This window comes from Oryx dammah, unplaced genomic scaffold (genome assembly GCF_014754425.2).
Source record: "Oryx dammah isolate SB20612 unplaced genomic scaffold, SCBI_Odam_1.1 HiC_scaffold_23, whole genome shotgun sequence".
Lineage (NCBI taxonomy): Eukaryota > Metazoa > Chordata > Mammalia > Artiodactyla > Bovidae > Oryx > Oryx dammah.
The window spans coordinates 107,647,464-107,657,346 of NW_024070207.1; positions in this window are offsets into that span (position 1 = coordinate 107,647,464).

Genomic DNA, 9,883 nt, shown 5'->3' on the forward strand with positions numbered 1-9,883 from the left:
CCACAACATCTCTCTGGGTCATCCCTGCGTACCAGCCCCAAGCATGCCATATCCTGCAACGGACATAGACTGGCAATTCGATTCTTACATGATATTATACATGTTTCAATACCATTCTCCCAAGTCATCTCACCCTTTCCCTCTCCCCCTGAGTCCAAAAGTCCGTTAACACATCTGTGTCTTTTTTGCTGTCCTGCATACAGGGTCATCATTGCCATCTTTCTAAATTCCATATATATGTGTTAGTATACTGTATTGGTGTTTTTCTTTCTGGCTTACTTCACTCTGTATAATCGGCTCCAGTTTCATCCATCTCATCAGAACTGATTCAAATGTATTCTTTTTAACGGCTGAGTAATACTCCATAGTGTATATGTACCACAGCTTTCTTATCCATTCATCTGCTGATGGACATCTAGGTTGTTTCCATGTCCTGGCTATTATAAACAATGCTGTGATGAACATTGGGGCACATGTGTCTCTTTCAATTCTGGTTTCCTCAGTGTGTATGCCCAGCAGTGGGATTGCTAGGTCATAAGGTAGTTCTATTCGCAATTTTTTAAGGAATCTCCACACTGTTCTCCATAGTGGCTGTACTAGTTTGCATTCCCACCAACCGAATCTGTTTAATATTTATAAAATGGTTTTCTTTCCCAGACTGTCATATTGGATATTAACAAAGTATCCTGCCCATTTAGGTATGTCTTTTTTGGGGGGAATTACTCTGTAAAAAATTGATAGTTTGTCATATTGGCCATTTAGTGAATTACTCATTTGAAAAATTAAATTGAAGAACCTTTCCTTCAAGTAAGTTGAGCTAAAGATGAACTCTAGTGAACATCATTAGCTTTACTTGTGCAGAAAATTACCAGTGGATTGAAAGATCATGTTGCAAGTTTACTTTGGGCAAGTGTACTTCATAAAATCCCCATTTAGGAGATTTAAGAAGAACCAGTGTCATCACTGGTGCTGTGGAAACCAAAGTGATACAAACTGGGCCTTGTTCCACTGTCCGCTGGATTGATGTTAGATACCCTGATACTTGACTTAGCACACATGCACAGTCTCCGATACTACATAAACATCTGTTTGTCAAAATTTGGCATCATAGCTTAATGTATATTATAGAATTATGTCATCTGAATCTGCTACTCTCCTTCTTTCTGGAGTGTTGATTCCTAAGTCTTGGATCTGTGGGAATTCCAGTGCTCTCCTTCAAGATGAAGGCCTGTTGAATTAGAAGCATGGAATCCAGCCTCCTTCAGCATACCTTACTTCAGGATTTAGGTAACAGCCAGAGGAATGTCAGTGAGGATAACTTCACTTCAAACTGGTTGCTGCTGTTGCTGCTAAGTCGCTGCAGTCATGTCCGACTCTGTGCGACCCCATAGACGTCAGCCCACCAGGCTCCCCCATCCCTGGGATTCTCCAGGCAGGAACACTGGAGTGGGTTGCCATTTCCTTCTCCAATGCATGAAAGTGAAAAGTGAAAGAGAAGTCGCTCAGTCATGTCCGACTCTTAGCGACCCCATGGACTGCAGCCCACCAGGCTCCTCCATCCATGGGATTTTCCAGGCAAGCGTACTGGAGTGGGGGTGCCATTGCCTTCTCCGTTCAAACTGGTTATTCTCATATAATTAGAGTTGGGGATCATTGGGTAAAAAAGCCACCTGCAATGCAGGAGACATGGGTTCAGCCCCTGGGCTGGGAAGATCCAGCTGGGAGATGGAAATGGCAACCCACTCCAGTATTCTTGCCTGGAGAATCCCCATGGACGGAGGAGCCTGGTGGGCTAGAGTCCATGGGATCCCAAAGAGCTAGACATGACTTGGTGACTAAATGACAACATCTAGACCTTGTTTTCTTTGGAATCCTAAGTCTATAATTACAGCCACTAAAATCCCCCTGCAATGCAGTAGTCTCAGGTCCAATCCCTGGGTGGAGAACATCTCCTGGGCAAGGAAATGGAAACTCACTTTTGTATTCTTGCCTGGGAAATCCCATGGACAGAGGATCCTGGTGAAATACAGTCCATGAGGTCACAAGGAGTCAAACATGCCTTAGCGACTAATCAACAACAGCATATCATTTCCTCATCATACTGTCTGGGATCCACTAGAGTACCCTCAGGTTCCATGTTTTTTAGAAGGACCCAAAACTCAGAAAAAGCTGTTAAAGCCTTGCTTCTGGTTTATGGCAGCATAAGAAGACTCATTAAAAGGAGCAGCGTGAAATGGGGTGGAAGGAGGAATCCAGGAGCAACTGGGTGCAGCTGTGCCATCGTCCTGTTCACTGGCATCCCATTCACTGAACTGAACTCTCTCAACACTGACCTTTGACTGTGTGTTGCAAACCAGGTAAGATCTCCCTAATGTTGGTCTCTTAATCTGTAGAGTCCCTATGACTGATTTTATTAGCTCCTCCTTCTCCAGCACCAGTGTGATGAAGGTCAAAGTCTCAGGTCTAAACCAACAGATACACCCCCCAGTTACAATGATATCAACTATGTGGTGTGGCCCAAACCTTCAAGTTTACAAAGATTCCTATCCTCGTGGACTTCTAAGGGCTCAGTGGAGCAGATCCATCCTCACTACTGGAGACCTCTGCCAGATACAGGTTTTCAGCCACTCAGGCACACCAATATAGAATTTTTACAGCAGAGTTTATAAATTCATATTCTTATATATGGTACTTTTTATCATATGTAATTTATATTTTGAAATAAATGGTTGTATAACTATTGATAGTTTTTTTTATTCTAAGAATATTTTAATGTTATAATACTAAAACATAGCAACAGAATACAAATTGAATTTAATATCCTATAATAATTTCCTTTGTCCTGCAGTAATGTTCATTCTAACAATGTACTTTTCATATTCATTTCTTTTTTCCTCTCTTTTTTTAAATACTTCAATTTAAAATATTTATTTTTTATTTATTTTAATTGGAGGCTAATTACTTTACAATATTGTAGTGGTTTTGCCATACATTGACATGAATCAGCCATGGGTGTACATGTGTTCCTCATCCTGAGCCCCCCTCCCACTTCCCTCCCCATCCCATCCCTCTGGGTCATCCCATTGCACCAGCCCTGAGCACCATTTCTCATGCATTGAACCTGGACTGGTGACCTGTTTCACACATGATATTATACATGTTTCAATGCCATTCTCCCAAATCATCCCACCCCACAGAGTCCAAAAGACTGTTCTATACATCTGTTTCTCTTTTGCTGTCTCGCATACAGGGTTATCGTTACCATCTTTCTAAATTCCATATATATGTGTTAGTATACTGTATTTGTGTTTTTCTTTCTGGCTTACTTCACTCTGTATAATCGGCTCGAGTTTCATCCACCTCATTAGAATGACTCAAATGTATTCTTTTTAATGGCTGAGTAATGTTCCATTGTGTATATGTACCACAGCTTTCTTATCCATTCGTCTGCTGATGGACATCTAGGTTGCTTCCATGTCCTGGCTATTATAAGTGCTGCAATGAACACTGCGGTACACATGTCTCTTTCAATTCTTGTTTCCTCGGTGTGTATGGCCAACAGTGGAATTGCTGGGTCATATGGCAGTTCTATTTCCAGTTTTTTAAGGAATCTCCATGCCGTTCTCCATAGTGGCTGTACTAGTTTGCATTCCTACCACCAATGTAAGAGGGTTCCCTTTTCTCCACACCCTCTCCAGCATTTATTGTTTGTAGACTTTTGGATAGCAGCCATTCTGACTGGTGTGAGATGGTACCTCATTGTGGTTTTGATTTGCATTTCTCTGATAATAAGTGATGTTGAGCATCTTTTCATGTGTTTGTTAGCCATCTGTATGTCTTCTTTTACCATTGTAGCAAATCTTTGTATTCTAATGTTTCAGTCAGTTTGTAATGCCTACTGATACATAGTCATGATTATCAACATACCCACAAAATAATCTTGAGTATTTTCTAGTGTTTATATGCCTCAATACATATTTTTGTCTACTTCAGTTTATTTCAACTTCTAAGAATACTATTAAATAGTGATAATTTTTATATTGGTAACATATATGAGAATATACTCGGGACTTCAGCAGATATAACAAATTTATTAACCTGACAGAAAATGGAATAAGTGTTTGTATGAATTACAAAATTATTGTGAGCAGAATATATAAGAAGTGTAAAAAACTATGACAAGTCCTTATGCATTTCTATATTAATAATTCAGAAAACAAATATTTTTCTAGAAAAACTTTGGATTTTACTTTGCAAACAAGAAGAAAAGATGAATTCAATCAGGATAATCTTTGAAAGGACAAACTGAACAAAGAAAATACTAAGAAGACCTTTGTCAATGAAAATTCCTCCCAAACATTTATTTAGTTTCATATTTGTTGTTTGCTATTAGCACTGAGCTGTCCCCAAATTTTCGATTCTACTTTTAGGAACCACTCACCATTAATTTCATTCTAAGTTATTTTAGTAGAGTTCACCCTTCCCCACACACTAAGGGTAAGAATGCAAAGGCTCCATTGATCAATCCTTTATCCCCCTTCCCAAAATATTTGAAGTAGAAGTGAGCACATAGCCCATCTGGAATCAGTGTGAGGAGGTTTTTTCTTGAGATTTCTGAAGAGATGAGGTCTTCTTCTGCTCCCTTTGCTAAAGTCAGGCCGCATAGGCTAGAACAGCGTTTCTTATATTTCCTCTGTATTAGAATTGTCAAGGTAGCTTTGAAAATTTTTGTTTCCCAGATCCTCCCTCATTTCAAAGTGATCACAGTCGCTGGTTGTAAAACCAGTGCTTCAGGTGTATTCAAAGCATCACCTGGGGATTCCATTTACTAGAAAATTTAGAAAACCAGTGATCTGGGAAGAGTGTTCTCAAACTTGGGCAGACATTCAGTCCCTGGCAGGTTTGTTAAATTGGCTTGGTTGGCCCAATCTCACCCTGTGAATTTGTTTAGGTAGGTTTTCTCTAGGTTAGACTGAGAATTTGCATCTCCACCTACTGTTGAACTGAGGCTGATCAAGGATCACAGCTTGAGAATAACTACTCTATGGCAAGATTTGGGTATGCCATTGAGAAGGGTGCTCTACTTTTGAAAAGAGAGAAGTATGAAAAAATATGTTTTTAGGCTAGAATTTTCAGGTTACTGATCCCTATTGGATTGTCTGATTGTGTGGAACACCTGAGAATCTGCTTTCTAAGAAGATTCCAGGCCATGGCACTGATGGTTTCATGAATCACCTCTTGAGAACTACTGCTCTTGCCCAACATCTTGAGGCTGCAATTTGTTTAGTATAACTAATAAGAACTACTATGTTATATGCCAAGAGTTATACTAAGGCTTTGTGTCTGGTATCTCAGTTCACTTGCATGGAGAACATTGAAGTATCTCTTCACCAAAAATATAGTGGCGATCAGAATTAAACTACCTTCTGAAGCCTCCAGGCCAAGAGATGGCAGAACTCAGATTGGAACCTAGAAAAGCAGGACCCCCTTGTGCTTTTAAGCACAAGGAAGAGGAGGTTTCACACCAGATGAAGGTGCCTACCCTGTGTCCTTCTTGGCAGGTAAACTCTTTCTTGATGGTAAGTCACAGGCTACAGCAGTGTGTAGCCACTACTGCTTTGTGGTTTCCCTAGGTCTACTTCCTCACCTCTTAGAGAGGATGTATCTCCCCATATTGCCTATAGGTAAAGGTGGTATGAGTGAAGACATTGGGGGCTAAACATATCCCTGAAATCCTGCATTAAACTGGATGATGAAAGCAACAGTTTTTCTTCTGTGAGAATTTGTTGGAGATGCTAAAGTCTGAATTCATACCTCCCAAGTACCCCTATATTTAAAGTGAGTGGTGGGTGATCTTGCAAAAGAACTGGGCCAAAACTGGCCCTGCAGGCATTATCCTGTCACTCGACTAAGCAGTATAAAAGAGTTGAGGTGAAAGATGGTGCAAAGGCTTGCCACCCTGATGAGGCATTTTCTCCACACACATTAGAGGAGAAAGATAGCTTTCCCAATGTTTCAGGCCAAGTGCAGGGGACCTCAGAAATTTTGCCCCCATCCAGGCCAGCTCAGCAGTAAACTCATTACAGACACAGTGAGTGGTCTTCAAACCTCTAAAAGAAAAGAGGCTCTCTGAGAAAGTCTGCTCATCCCAAGATAGCCATTTGGTTGCTTGGTTCAAGATATGACCAGAGATGATCTATTGTTAAAAGTATTCTCTGAAAATAACAAGGCAAAAGAAAGCTGAAGTAACTAACAGTTGTGGCTGTTTCTGCAAGCACACTTTAGGCCCCCAGAATGACGGGACAAAGTGATACTGGCTGCTTTGGAGGCTCTGAAACTTCAGTGGTCAACAGAGGATCCTCTTGTGTAAAAAAGCACAGCAAGTGTTATCCCACATGCAGTCATTGGGGCTCTCAAGTGTTAGCATGCAATATAATCACCAGGGACATTGTTCAAACTTAGCTACTGGACACCTCCTCTGTCCCCAGAGGTTCTGACTTAGTCCATGTGGAGTGGCATCTTGAATTTTGTATTTCTAACAAGTAGCATAGGTGATGTTGGTGCTGTGGTTTGGGGAACCACTGTTTAACATCTAGGGCTACTATAAGAAGGAAGGTATTCTGAGAATTAAGCCAACATGGATAAATTGGGACCCTAGATATTCTTGATGATATGGTCTGAGTGCCTACTGTCAAGAATGCCAAAATAGCAGGAATCTCACCATTTTTCTTTTGTTTATTTACTTATTTTTTGTGGTTTGGTTATACTGTCAATTGTTTTTTATTTGTTTATTTATTTATTTTTTATTTTACTTTACAATTCTGTATTGGTTTTGCCATACATTGACATGAATCCACCACGGGTGTACATGCGTTCCCAAACATGAACCCCCCTCCCACTCCCCTCCCCACAACATCTCTATGAAAGCATCCAAAGCAAAGTAGAATTTTAAGTGATAACTAGTTTAAATGTGTATATTCATTTAGCTAAATTAAATTTGTCATTTAGTTAATAAATTGATCCTGTAACCAAAAGAATACCCCCCAAACCTGTAATGAGTTGCAATTACAGAGTCCCTTAGGAACTGCTATAATATTGTTTTGTGAAAAAAAAATGTTGGAAATACTGCAGACTACTACAAAAGTAAGTTTCAAAATTTTGCAGAAGAGAAGTGGCTTTGCCTATTCAAAATGATTCTTACTGAATCATATAATTAATTCCTCAAAGCCAATATTCATCAGTGATACATACATTAATTTGCAAGGAAGAGTTAAAGTACAGTTACAGTTCAGTCGCTCAGTCGTGTCTGACTCTTTGCAACCCCATGAATCGCAGCACACCAGGCCTCCCTGTCCATCACCATCTCCTGGAGTTCATTCAAACTCACATCCATCGAGTCCGTGATGCCATCCAGCCATCTTATCCTCAGTCGTCCCCTTCTCCTCCTGCCCCCAGTCCCTCTCAGCATCAGAGTCTTTTCCAGTGAGTCAACTCTTCACATGAGGTGGCCAAAGTACTGGAGCTTAAGCTTTAGCATCAGAGTTAAAGTAAATTGATTTAATTAAAGTACTGTATTTGAAGGCTAAAATATTTAAAGATTTTTAAAATATGAAATAGCATTTTAATACTAAGTTAAAATAGACTCATATTTACATAATATGTTGAACATTTTATGATGGTGAAATTCTTTCTGAATGTATGTAGTGTTCAAAATAATGTTTTTCATCTTCATATTCTGAAATAATGGACACAGCATTATTCGTAAAACCATTTTTGGTATACTTTATATTTGGTCAATGGTTTTAGGAAACTATAACTTTGCAATGCAGGCCTTTGCAAATTGACCATTCGTTTAATGACTCATTTGGAAAATTCACTTTAGGTAGGTTGGTTTTTAGTAAATTGACCTAAAGATGGACTCTTGGACATCATTAGCTTTAACTGCTCCGAATTATTCCTGTTGTTTTGGAGAACTGCATTGCAGCTTTCCTTTGGAGAATTGCCCTTCCTACAACTGGAATTGATGAAGTTCATGTGAAATTAATTCTTTCCTCAGCTACACTGAGTTTTTATAAACTAAGCTAATAAGAGGGTATGATATTCAAGTAAGCAATGAATGGATTAACATTGGCTTCATTGATCAACAAGCTCTTTAAAAAAAAAAGTTGGAATTCTGACTCTATTAATATAGTAGAAAAATCTCTTCTAAATCTATTGCTTTACTCTCTTTCAGAACATGGATTCTTCTTTGCTACTGACCTGTTCTATAGACATTCCAGTGCTTTCAGGGAAGTCACAGTGATGTCACTTCATTTTCCCACCAGTGATGTGTGCAAACATGCATCATTTTAGTGAAGATAATCCCATCCCCAGCTCCACTGTGATTACATAAACCAAACTGGTCAAAACAAACATATGCTCTTATTGGCTTTGTTGATATATAACCTTGTTTTCTTTGGAATCCTAACTTTATAATTATAGTCCCTAAAATCTTCCCACAATACAGGAGCCTTGGATTCAATCCGTGGATCAGGAAGATGCCCTGGGGAAGGAAATGGCAACCAACTCCAGTATTCTTGTCTGGAGATAGTCCATGGAGTTGTTGAGTCAGGCACAATTTAGCAACTAAATGACAACAAAACCTCGTTTTCTTTGGAATCCTAACTATAATTACAGTCACTAAAATCCCCCTGCAATGCAGGAGATGCGAGTTGGATCCCTAGTTTGGGAAGATCCCCTGGACAAAGAAATGGAAACCCATCTCAGTATTCTTGAATGGGAAATTCCATGGATGCAGGAGCCTGGTGGGCTACAGTCCATGGGGCTGCAAAGAGTCAGACATGACTTAGCAACTAAACAGCAGTAAAACCTTGTTTTATTTGGAATCCTAACTCTATAATTTACAGTCACTATATGACAAGTAAACCAGCTGTCTTGCTTTCTGCTGGCAGGTTGATACACTACTACTGCTCTCATCAGTGATACTTCTGCTATTGTTTTTCTTATGTGGCATAATGAAACAAATATGGGATCAAGGTACCCTGGCATAATGCCTTTGGACAAGGATTTGGCCAGATCTTTGTTCAGGGCTCTAGGTGACTAGGGGATGTAGGCAAGATCCCTTCCAACAACCAATCAGTAATTCATTTGTATGTGTGATTAAAAAATATTTTCGGGGGACTTCCCTGGTAGTCCAGTGGCGTAGACTCCATATTCTCAATGCAGTGGGCCCAGATGTGATTCCTGGTCAGGGAACTAGATCCTACATGCCACAACTAAGAGTTCACATGGGGCAACTAAAACATGGCACAGCCAAGTAAATAAATGTAAAATATATATATATATATATATTTAATTATTTGGACATATTCTGGACCCATCAGAAACCTGGAACAAATAAAACATTATATTTGATATATTGTTATTTGTGTTTTCTATTTTATATACTTAGCATAATTTTGACTGATAAAATCTTTAATATCAGTAAAACTAATTTGAATCACTTATGTAGTTTTGTGACTATACAATCACAAACTACTATTTACATTAGCAAATTCTGTTTTATGTAAAACTGAATGTTACATGTGATTTAAAAAGTTAATATATTGGATTTAATAAAATTAAAATATTTCAAAGATACCATCAAGAAAGTGGAAAGAAAACTCACAGACTGGAAGAAAATACTGGCCATAATCCACACTTTTAATTTGTTTTTTTCCATTCATAAAAGGTATGTTAACCTGGGTTGTTAATGGACTGAATTGTATCTCCACAAAATTCACATGTTGAAGACTTCACCTTCAAGGTGACTATTTGGAGACAAGGCTTTTAAGGAGATAAAATGAGATCATAAAGGTGGGGCCATGATCTGATAGGATCATTG